This window comes from Lycorma delicatula, chromosome 1 (assembly GCF_047948215.1).
Source record: "Lycorma delicatula isolate Av1 chromosome 1, ASM4794821v1, whole genome shotgun sequence".
Taxonomy (NCBI): Eukaryota; Metazoa; Arthropoda; class Insecta; order Hemiptera; family Fulgoridae; genus Lycorma; species Lycorma delicatula.
In genome coordinates this window covers 109,697,932-109,710,949 of record NC_134455.1, presented here as the reverse complement: position 1 = coordinate 109,710,949, position 13,018 = coordinate 109,697,932, and the positions used below count along the sequence as shown (strand labels likewise).

General features: G+C 30.4%; 1 protein-coding gene across 3 annotated transcripts in view; it reads right to left on the bottom strand.

Moving 5' to 3' along the window:
* The window catches only part of LOC142318160 (uncharacterized), a 140,055-nt gene that overhangs the window by 38,287 nt on the left and 88,750 nt on the right, over positions 1-13,018 (bottom strand). Inside the window, exon 2 of one of the 3 annotated variants that reach the window (XR_012754837.1) lies at positions 141-236. The exons of the other annotated variants lie outside the window; for them this stretch is intronic. The gene's annotated coding sequence lies outside the window, so the exon portion shown is untranslated. Of the gene's footprint in view, positions 1-140; positions 237-13,018 lie in introns of those variants that run through there. 3 annotated transcript variants of the gene reach the window in all.

Below are 13,018 nucleotides of genomic sequence, written 5' to 3'. Positions count from 1 at the left end.
TTAATAAGAACGTGAAGGTGAATACTGAACCTAAGAAGTGAATAAATGTTTGAAAAAAAAATAATAAAGGAACAAACCAGAATAAAAAAGAAGTAGAAGAAGCAATCAGCATGTTATAGCAAGTAATGATAATGGCTTACGTAAAAACGTTGTTCTATCATGAATAATTTCGTTTCGGCGAGAAGCTTCAAATTTAACTTTTTACAAGGCTGACTGATGTTTTACTACCGTGGAACCTGTAATAAATTTAAAAATACTTTTCATTTTTAAATACTAATGATAGAATAAACGTTTCTTTCATTTTATTTATTCTCTATTTTACATAAAAGAAAAACTTAAAATTTCAGAAAAAACAAGTAGTTTTTTGCTAAATTTAAAATAACAAGCGATTATTTACTTCTTTTTTTAAAAAGTAAAAAATCAGATAATTTATTAAATAAAATATTTTATAATAAACGAGCAGCACATACTTGTAATGTACACAGAGTGTACATCAGTAGCGGTCCAGTACGAAACTAGTCAAGATTTATCGATTAACAGCATATTTTCATTACACTTTGTTACTTTAGAAAACATCAATACGTTAAAATATTTTTAATATACAGAAGTAAAATCTGACAAAACATAATAATAAAAATAGGTAAAATAAATTTTATTTCAAGAGTTTTTTTTTAAACATTTAAACTATTATCAACGAATACTCACCTAAAAATGAATTATATAATTAATTAATTAACTCAAAATAAATATCTAATGTGGACACCACATACTTCTTTGTACGCCTATTGAAATACACATACACATTTTTTTTAAATGAAAAGTACATAAAATATTATTTCATTACTAACTTCTGATTTTCTTTCATATTTTTTTATCTCTATTGTTATTATTGAATTATTATTTATTGTAAAGATTTTTTTTTCAATCGAAGGTTAATATTTTATTAATACAACAATATATATAAATTAGAAAAAGAAAAGTTAAAAAAAGGAGATAAAGTCGGATTCGAACCGATGTGCCTTGTAATATCCAATATTACATTAATTAAAATTTTATTTGGCGATAACTCTAGAACCAATGAAAATAAGTACTACTTATTATATATCGTTGAAAAGCTCTCAATGGGAACTTGTTACTGCAGTTAAGAAAAATCCAAAATCCAAATGTTTTGGATTTTGGGCTTTTTTTGGACACTTTTGGTTTAATCGATTGCAATCAAAAGGGGAGGTGCACAGTTAGATGTTACAATAGTTCTAAATCCAAAAGTTCAACATGCTATGGCTTATCGTTTTTGAGTTATGCGAGATAGTGCATACAGACGACACGCCGAAACTAGTCAAAATGGATTCTGGGATGGTGAAAATGGATATTTCCGTTGAAATCTGAAAACCGAAATTTTTCGTGATCACAATACTTCCTTTACTTCGTACAAGGAAATAAAAATGTAGTGTTCATAAAGTATAAGAACTCTTAAATAAGCTTTCAACCATTAAACGTAAAAAATAGAAAAGCTGACAAGCTGTAATACATTCCTGGCATTGGTTATTTTTCGATACTGTGGAAAAATAATGATTCTTGAAATTAAACGAAAAAAGTTTTAAAATTAAAAACAAAACAATATTTTAACTCTAATCGGCTCCCCCGTTCCTAATGTATTATTTTTGGGTCACTTGCACTACTATTATACCTAGGAAGACAAAAGAATTCGGTTAAGAAATATGAAATAAAGAAAAAGATGTATTTTTTAAATTTTGGGGCAAAATTTTGTTAAAATTGGTAGGATAAGCATCCACGCACGTAGTGAACTTAATATAAACGGTGTTATGTTTTCAAAAGAAAAATTGAGCCGAAAAGTTTACCAACAAATTGCCCCATATACACAAGTATCTGTACCAAATTTCATCAAAGTCGGTTTATCCAGTGAAAAGTTATTAACCTTCAAATACCCAACAGGCGTATATACGTACTTCCGAACATTACCCCCACCTTTTTTTGGTTTTTGGGACTCCTGCGTCATGAAACGTAGAAAAATGAAAAAAACCTATACCCGATTTTTTGACCGATTACTATAATAATTTTCTTCTTCAGCATAGCCCTAGAGCTATGATAACAGGAACGTAAAACTTAACAAATGATCTCATATCGAAACTCTCATTTTTCTGTACTATCCATCATATAATCAATAATGAAATTATTGATTTAAATCGACGACAGAATATATTTTTTAAGGTACATTTATTTTAAATTTGGACCCTGCAATGCTTCGCTATTGCCACAATATTTAGCACATTTCAAACCTCACCAATCTCACTTCAATATAAATCATTAAAAAAAGTTTAAAAAATCTAAATCATCTTTTACTAAATTTAATGTTTTTGTGTATACCGAGAGATATGGTCTACATCGATTATCATTGTCTATATCGATCGATGTCTATGTCAATATCGACTTCCTCATACAGTTATTATTTGATTAAATAATACGAAACTAATAACATATAAACGCTTACGGGACAAATAATAATAAATTTTTAATTTTTTAGCGAAATCTGTTAAGTAGCTTTTCAGTTATTAGGGCACAAACAAATCAAAGAATGTTTTATTAATATACATTTTTCAAAACCTACATTAAACAACATATTTTTGTGGCAATAGGTTATAAGTCATAAGTTCTGCCTTCTTTAATATAAATCGGTGTTAAAGACATTTCTTTAATACCAACATAATAACATATTCCAACGTAATTAACAAAAAGACAATGTAATGTAGAAACCGAGTTAACTTATGGTGTACTTTCAAATTAATCTCTGCTTACTAACTATTAAATCGGATTAAAATCAAAGTAAAAAAATTCCTTTCGGCACGCCGGAACGCAGAGGTAGAATTCACCCGCGAAAAGAAGAGGTAGGCGAACTCGGATTGTACGAGCTCATATCAAACATTACTTTCCATGTTTTACGGACACTGCATTTTCTCATTAAACTACAAGCTATTGCTAAATTTATCACGACTTTCTTATGATTCCTGTGATTATTAAGGGAACTATTTTTTGTCCTTGAAACCCCATTTTTCCACCCCTTGGTCCTTATCCAAAGAATTGTAGGAACTTTAAATGAATTCGATATTTTACTTAATAAGACAGTTATAGCGAAATTTTGTTTTTACTGTTTTATATTGGTTTTGGTCATCCCTTGCCGTAAGGGTTGGTCATATCAAAAATTGTTTCAGACAAAAGTTTTAGATAATGTTTACAGGACTAATGACCACTTAAAATCGATTCGATACTGTGCCTATTAAGAGAGGTATGATGTTTTTTGTCTTCGAAACCCCATTTTTTCCACTCCTTGGGTCATCAAAAAATATCAAAAAACTTTACTTAGGTAAGTTTTAGGCTTGTATCCAAAGAATAAATAGTAGGATCTCTAAACGAATTCAATATTTTACTTAATAAGAAAGTTATAGCGATATATTTTTTTCGAAAAAGCCCCTCCCATTTCCAGCCCCAAGCTCCCGTTTTTCCCATTAACGAACTCGACCGAGATTTTGTGTCATTATATTTTATGTATCAATTTGAAAGTGATTGGCGGAAAATTACGGCAGTTATCGTGTCCACAAGAAAGTGAAATATATATATATATACGCATTTATATATATATATATAAATGCGTATATAAACTTTTGGACTGACAGTTGTTTTGGGGTCTGGAGGAAGTGAAACGATAAGATATGTAGAAATTTTTCGGAAGTCGAATCATGGTACTCATTACAATAGGTAGCTTTCTTATGAAACTAACTAAAAAGAGCTGATACATTAAATAATACCCGTTTCTGACTGGTCAGTGGTTGAAAAGAGTAGGCATGATACAGTGGGTGTAGGTGTAGTGTAGGTATGATATACAGATTCCAGCCGTAGAAAAAAAGAACATGCGAAGGACCTCTCGCCAGGCTTGGTGAATGAGTAATGAATTATGAAACGGAAAATTTTAAGAAAATGAATTGAACGTTCATCGATTCATTTAATAGCAAGAGATATAATTATAAAATTAAAAAAAAAGTTTTTTAACTTATCTACGTCACTATCACATAAAAAGAAAAAAATGTTTAAAAATCGAATTTAAAAAAACTTACTCCGCTAATATTATTACACTTACTAAGTATGATCATAAAAATAGGATTCGCAAAATGTTAAATACGAGGCTGCGTATTATTAATAAGAAAACTCTAAAATACGTTTTTGTAGTATTTCCAAATTATTATTTATTTATTTTTTTAACTATTAATATTTCTTTTACATTCTCTTTACGTTTCGTTTTTGTATTCATTTTTTATAAGTCTTTTTTATCTACTGATCGATTAACAACTGAAATGCACATTTTTTTAAAAGTATCTATTTTTTATATCTTTATTTATAGTCGCATCAAAAATTAATGCCAGCGAGTTACCAGGGAATGTGATTGTACCGGTAAATCTGTACTCTTGAACAAATTCAGGGTGACCTTCCTGAGACATTTGGTTAATTAAAACCAAATCACCAACAAACACCGCATCCATAATCTATTATTCAAATTCGAATAAAACCAACTACCTTTATTGAAATTTGAACCTGACAACTCTCGACATCGAAATCTGAGCTGATTTACGTCGACGAGGAGTTTACAACCAGACCAACCTGAAGGGTTAAGTTCATTTTAATTTAACATTTTTATAAATAAACATTTTTACTTCCTTGCACGAAGTAAAGGAAGTATTGTAATAGCGAAATATCACGGTTTTCAGATTCCAACAAAAAAATATCCATTATGACCATTTCTGAATCCATTTTGACTGGTTTCGGAGTGACGTCTGTATGTACGTAACTAGGTTAAAAATTATTAACATCTAATTGTAAAAAAGTTTTACAATAAATAATAGTTCAATAATAACAATAAAAAGAATGTGATGTGGACACTACATAACTTCCTTGTTTGCCTATTAAATTACATATACACAATTTTTTTTTTTAAATGAAAAGTACGTAACATTTTATTTCATAAATAACTTCTGATGTATTTTCACATATATAATACATATATTTTTTTTAGATATTATTGAATTATTTATTGTAAACATTTTTTATAATTGTTCATAACATTTTTATAAAATCAATATAAAAATAATCAATATGTAATTGATAATTATAATATACAATTATAATAATAAATATATTTAAATTTTAAAAAAAGTTAAAAAAAAATGAGATGAAGTCGGATTTAAAGCGATGTTCCCCTTGAAAGATCCAAATATTTCAATAATTAAAATTTTATTTGGATATAACTCTGGAACCAAAAAAAATAAGTACCACATAATATTTCGTTAAAAATCTCTCAATGAGAGCTCATTACAGCAGTTAAGAAAAAGTCCATAATCCAAATGTTTTTGGATTTTGGGTTTTGTTGGACACTTTTGGTCCAGTCGATTGCAATCAAAAGGGGAGGTGTACATCTGGATGTTACAACAGTCATAAATTTAAAATTTCAACATCCTAGAACTAATCGTTTTTGAGTTCGAAATACATAGGTACGTACAGTTTCGAAACTAAAATGGATTCAGGAATGGTCAAAATGGATATTTCCGTTGAAATCTGAAAACCGAAATTATTCGACATCCGAAATTATTCCTTTCCTTCGTACAAGGAAGTAAAAATATGAGAATTAATTAAAGAAATAAAATTTTATGTAGTTTTCGTTTAAAAACAATGCGAATATGTAATTTTATAACCGTACAAGGAAGTCATGTGGTGTACACATCAGATTTTTAAAAATTCGATTTCATTTTAATTGGTATATTGAATCACATTATTTTTAGTTGCGCGTAAAATACAACACTTATAATAATCATAAAATAAAATTGCTTTAGAAATCGTTAATATAATTAACGCGCCCGCGAGTGAGCGAGCGCGCGCGCGCGTGTGTTTGTATGTAAAAAAAAAAATATATATATATATATATAAACAATAAATAATATAATTAACTTATTACAAAAAGTTGTCCGTCAGGTCTATTAACTTATTACTTTCACTTATTCGAAATACTTTTTAACAACTTGGGAACAGAGCCCAACTTTCACAAAACATCTGGCTCATCACCAAGAATATGGTAAGATAATAAACAATATTATTATAAATCATAGAAATAAGGTTTAGTATTATTTATAGATTAGAAAAACGTATTAGAGTAATATAATATTGCAATAAAAAATAAAATTTACCGTATTAGTGAAAACAAAGTGTAAAATGAAATTGTACTACAAATGAGTGTTACGTAAAGAATATTTTTATCTCCTCTAAAGATAAAAACACTTAAAAAAATGTGTATTCAGTATATATTTTATCACTAGAGATAAATGACGCTGGTAAACTTCATAATTATTAATAAGGATGGAAAAATGAAAAAATATTGCCATTTAAAAAATTATTTAAATTACAGGAAAAATTTGTAAAGTTAAAAAAAAAATGGAAAATTACACGAGAGAATGGAAAAAAGTACATAAATAATTAAAAAGTTATATTTTTCATAAATTAAAAATATTTACCTAAATTCAAATTTTTTTTTTATTAAGAATAATGAAAAAGAAAATTTCACACAAGAAATGGTATGGAATAGCTTCGATTACGATTTGTAAAGAAATTATTTGCTTTTTTGTCACTTAACGGTGAAGTAAAATAAAGCAGTATTCCACTTACACGAACGTTATTAGGCGATATTTATGATTTTAAATGTAATTTTTAGAAAACGTTTTTGCTGATGTACATGACAGAGTAGTTGAATCTAGCCTTTTATGCGTAGGTCCTTTGTTCGAATCTCGGTCATAAATAGTTTTTTCCATGCGTTACAAAATTTCATTTCTATTTTCCCAAATAAAAGGTTCTTGTAAGTTTCTATGGTGAATTAATTCATGAAACAAAAAAAAAACACATTTAAAAATAATTTGTTGCAATATCGTGCATCGAATACTTTTGGAATAATCCCTGAGAAAGATCATTAAAAAATGAAATTTATCACAGAGTTCATTATAACTTCGTTGGTAAGAGGCGACGTAGTCAATGAAATACGTTTACAGTTCTAAACATGACCTAACCAAACTTTATTTTTTTTTGTCTTCAGTCATTTGACTGGTTTGATGCAGCTCTCCAAGATTCCCTATCTAGTGCTAGTCGTTTCATTTCAGTATACCCTCTTCATCCTACATCCCTAACAATTTGTTTTACATATTCCAAACGTGGCCTGCCTACACAATTTTTTCGTTCTACCTGTCCTTCCAATATTAAAGCGACTATTCCAGGATTCCTTAGTATGTGGCCTATAAGTCTGTCTCTTCTTTTAACTATATTTTTCCAAATGCTTCTTTCTTCATCTATTTGCCGCAATACCTCTTCATTTGTCACTTTATGTCACTGCATTTACCCATCTGATTTTTAACATTCTCCTATAGCACCACATTTCAAAAGCTTCTAATCTTTTCTTCTCAGATACTCCGATTGTCCAAGCTTCACTTCCATATAAAGCGACACTCCAAACATATACTTTCAAAACTTTTCCTGACATTTAAATTAATTTTTGATGTTAACAAATTATATTTGTGACTGAAGGCTCGTTTCGCTTGTGCTATTCGGCATTTTATATCGCTCCTGCTTCGTCCATCTTTAGTAATTCTACTTCCCAAATAACAAAATTCTTCTACCTCCATAAACTTTTCTCCTCCTATTTTCAGATTCATTGGTCCATCGTTGTTATTTCTAATACATTTCATTACTTTTGTTTTGTTCTTGTTTATTTTTATGCGATAGTTCTTGCGTAGGACTTCATCTATACCGTTCATTGTTTCTTCTAAATCATTTTTACTCTCGGCTAGAATTACTATATCATCAGCAAATCGTAGCATCTTTATCTTTTCACCTTGTACTGTTACTCCGAATCTAAATTAACATCATTAACTGCTAGTTGCATGTAAAGATTAAAAAGTAACGGGGATAGGGAACATCCTTGTCGGACTCCCTTTCTTATTACGGCTTCTTTCTTATGTTCTTCGATTATTACTGTTGCTGTTTGGTTCCTGTACATGTTAGTAATTGTTCTTCTATCTCTGTATTTGAACCCTAATTTTTTTAAAATGCTGAACATTTTATTCAAGTCTACGTTATAGAATGCCATTTCTAGGTCTATAAACGCCAAGTATGTTTGTTTTTCGCCAGGGTAAGTTTGTTTTTCTTTAATCTTCCTTCTACTATTAATCTGAGGCCTAAAATTGCTTCCCTTGTCCCTATACTTTTCCTGAAACCAAATTGGTCTTCTCCTAACACCTTTTCCACTCTCCTCTCAATTCTTCTGTATAGAATTCTAGTTAAGATTTTTGATGCAACACTAGTTAAACTAATTGTTCTGTATTCTTCATATTTATCTGCCCCTGCTTTCTTTGAAGACTTTTCTTTGAACACTTTTTTTGAAGTCTGACGGAAATTCCCCTTTTTCATAAATATTACACACCAGTTTGTATAATCTATCAATCGCTTCCTCACCTGCACTGCGCAGTAATTCTACAGGTATTCCGTCTATTCCAGGAGCCTTTCTACTCTCTTAAATTAAATCTTTTAATGCTCTCTTATATTCAGATCTCAGTATTGTTTCTCCCATTTCTTTCTCCTTAAATTCCTCTTCTTCCTCTATAACACCATTTTCTAATTCATTTCCTCCGTATAACTCTTCAATATATTCCACCATCTATCGACTTTACCTTTCGTGTTACATATTGGTGTACCATCTTTGTTTAACACATTATTAGATTTTAATTTATGTACCCCAAAATTTTCCTTAACTTTCCAGTATGCTCCGTCTATTTTACTAATGTTCATATCTCTTTCCACTTCTGAACACTTTTCTTTAAGTCACTCTTCTTTCGCTAGTTTGCACTTCCTGTTTATAGCATTTCTTAATTGTCGGTAGTTCCTTTTACTTTCTTCATCACTAGCATTCTTATATTTTCTACGTTCATCCATCAGCTCCAATATATCGTCTGAAACCCAAGGTTTTCTACCAGTTCTCTTTGTTCCGCCTAAGATTGCTTCTGCTAATTTCCTTTTTAACATTCTCCTATTCTTCTTCTACATTTTCTACCTTATCTTTTTTACTCAGACCTCTTGCGTTGTCCTCCTCAAAAATCTTCTTTACCTCCTCTTCTTCAAGCTTCTCTAAATTCCACCGATTCATCTGACACCTTTTCTTCAGGTTTTTAAATCCCAATTTACATTTCATTATCACCAAATTATGATCGCTATCAATGTCTGCTCCAGGGTAAGTTTTGCAGTCAACGAGTTGATTCCTAAATCTTTGCTTAACCATGATATAATCTGATACCTTGCAGTATCGCCTGGCTTTTTCCAAGTGTATATTCTTTTATTATGATTTTTAAATTGGGTGTTGGCAATTACTAAATTATACTTTGTGCAAAACTCTATAAGTCTGTCCCTTCTTTCATTCCTTTTGCCCAGCCCGAATTAACCTACTATATTTCCTTCCTTGCCCTTTCCAATGCTTGCATTCCAATCTCCAACTATTATTAAATTTTCATCTCCTTTTACGTGTTTAATTGCTTCATCAATCTCTTCGTATACACACTCTACCTCATCATCATCATGGGCGCTTGTAGGCATATAGACGTTAACAACCGTTGTCGGTTTAGGTTTTGATTTTATTCTTATTACAATGATTCTATCGCTATGCGTTTTGAAATATTCTACTCTCTTCCCTATCGTCTTGTTCATTATGAAACCTACTCCTGCCTGCCCATTATTTGAAGCTGAGTTTATTATTCTAAAATCACCTGACCAAAAGTCGCCTTCCTCTTCTCACCGAACCTCACTAATTCCTACTACATCCACATTTATCCTATTCATTTCTCTTTTTAAATTTTCCAGCCTACCAACCTTTTTTAAACTTCTAACATTCCACGCTCCGACTCGTCGAATGTTATTTTTTAATTTTCTGGTGACCCCCTCCTTAGTAGTCCCCACTCGGAGATCCGAACGGGGGACTAGTTTACCTCAGGAATATTTTACCAAGGAAAGCGCCTCCATCATTGCTATATGAAAATGCAGAGCCACATTTTTTTGGAAAAAAGCAGCTGTAGTTTTCCATTCCTTTCAGCTGCGCAGTACTCAGAGGACTGAGTGATGTTGATAGGGCCGTTTAAGTCGTCCTGACTCACGCCCCTAACAACTACTGAAAGAGCTGGTGCCCTCTTTCAGGATTCATTCCTTATTCTGGCTCTCAACAGATACCTCTCCGATATGGTTGCGCCTTCGGTCCAGCTACTCTGTATCACTGAGGACTCAAGCCCCCTTACCAACGGCAAGGTCTCATGATTCATAGAGGAGGCTAACCTAACAGTCAAATGAAAATAGGGGAAAAAATTAGCGTGAAAACATCATATTTCAGTTCAATTAGATTAGTAATAAAGAATACTTTCAAAAAATACCTTGAATTTTGTTGGACAACTTTTTTTTTTCCATTTGATGAATCGCAGGACTCGAATATTTCATTTTATTCATTTTTTTTATGTACCTTTACGAATTGCGCCGCTGGATAAAAGTACTTGGTAGTAATAGGTAGCGTACAAAAACTTCATAATGTACTTGAAATAATCAAATTTAAAAGAAAATATCCTACAGTTTGTTTTAATAGTAAATTCTGTTATGTAGATGAAAGTACTGAAGATAAAACAATTTTTTTTAATTCCCATCACTTCTTTAAAAAAATCAGTTTACAAGAGATTTGAGCGGAAGAAACGATATCTATTAGACTCTTGTCGTACATTTTACAATTTCATTGTAATTTTTTTTTTTTGTAAAAATAAAGAATTTTTTTTGCAGTATCGTACTGATTTATCTTTAGGCGAAAAATTAAAGAAAAGTTCTGTATTTTAATGTCAAAAAAAAATCCGGACCTATGTTTATATGAATTTATTTATCTTTATTATTTTAATCAGAGAAAATACACTTGTAAAACTTCAGCAAAAAACTATATTTTGAAATTTAATTTTCATATTACAATTATTTTTTTAAATCATACAGGTATATCACGCAGAAACAATAATATCTCTTTTTAGATTGCTAAAAGTACGTAGTAGGGTGCTAAATAAATTATTAAAAGATGTCATATCGGCTACACTGCTACCAGGAAAACAAGGAAAATAAAATACTAAAAATGAATGAAAACTAGAAGAAATTTTAGGTACAAAATTATTCATTGATCCTTTATAGAATTTTGATCATTGTAAAACAACGGTTCCAGAGAGCAGTAGACCACAACGGATTGATGTGCAGTCGGTTTTACTACTGTTTGCACTTACAGATCAGCGCAATACTAATCTGAGAAAGTGCATTTTTTATTGAACTCCCGTTAGTTCCTTCAGACCCGCAATCTTTAACCTGTCGGGTTGGTCTAGTGGTGAACGCGTCTTCCCAAATGAAAAGCGGATTTGGAAGTCGAGAGTTCCAGCGTTCAAGTCCTAGTAAAGGCAGTTACTTGTATACGGATTTGAATACTAGATCGTGGATACCGGTGTTCTTTGGTGGTTGGGTTTCAATTAACCACACATTTCAGGAATGGTCGAACTGAGACTGTAGAAGACTACACTTTATTTATACTCATACATATCATCCTCATTCATCCTCTGAAGTTATAGCTGAACGGTAATTACCGCAGGCTAAACAGGAAAAGAAAAAAGAGCACCCACAATGTTCAGATACATTCCAATAATATTAAAAACATTGCATTAATACATTACTTACACATAAGTTACTACTAAAACGTATGTTACAATAAAAAAGTACATATTTATTATGTGGCCACTATAATAACATGATTAGTTAGTTTGATTGAATTTAGAAATAGTAACAACAAATTTCAATATAAAAAAGTTTACTTTATATTTGGAATATACAGCTTTATGATTTATTTAACTCGCAGACCTGGTTTTCATTATAGATTGCATTATTAATTCATTAATCCATAAACAAAAGCATAAAAGTTATTCAATTATTAAATATTAGTACGAATCCACCTTACCATCAATTAATTTTGAACTTCTCAAAATCTTTCAGTCCTTAGACCACTGTCAGGAGATTAAAATATATTATAAAATAAAGTTAAAATATTATACAGTCATGACTGATTGCTAGTTATCAGTATACTAAAAACTTGTATTCAGTATACTGATAACTTTATTTTATAATGTATTATAATCTCCTGACGATGGTCTAAGGACTGAAAGAAGACCTTGAGAAGTTCAAAATTAATTGCTGGTAAGGTGGATTCGTACTTTTTAATTATTTATTAATATATCAGCGGTAACTATGTTTGAGAAATTAAAAGTTATTCTGTTAAAACTCAAAAATATAACGCAAAATAGGTATTATATAAAGAGTGATTCACGTAGTGTTAACGGTGGTTTCTGAGCTTTTTCTACTAGTGAAAGTAATGAATAAAGTTCATATAAACATGGGTCCGGTAATGCTCCGTTAGCGTGTTACGGCTAGTGAAACATTTCGTCCCGATTCCTGAAATAAAACCTACTTAAATTCTAGGACCCTAAATTAAGAGATAAACAGGTAAATTAAGGTATAAGAAAGGTACCAGAACCGTATCTCCTGTAATTTTCATAATATACGATGTAAAACAAAACTTTTTTTGTTTAAAAACACCTTCTTTTACGTTTTCAATAAAAAATTTGTTAAATGAATAATAAATGTGTAAAATTTATTATCAAAATTATGTAGAGAATTTAATTCTGAGAAAAGTTATGTAAAAAAGCCCAATAATACTAGTAGATATTATGACAACAATTGGAGATTTGATTTTGAAACCTGTTTAATCAATTTTTCAGATCAATAACCATAAGAAAACATCAAGTTTACCCCTCAATTTGGGTTCCTAGAGTTTCAGTATGATTTTATTTCACTCTTTGCCCAGAAATCAGGGCGTAAT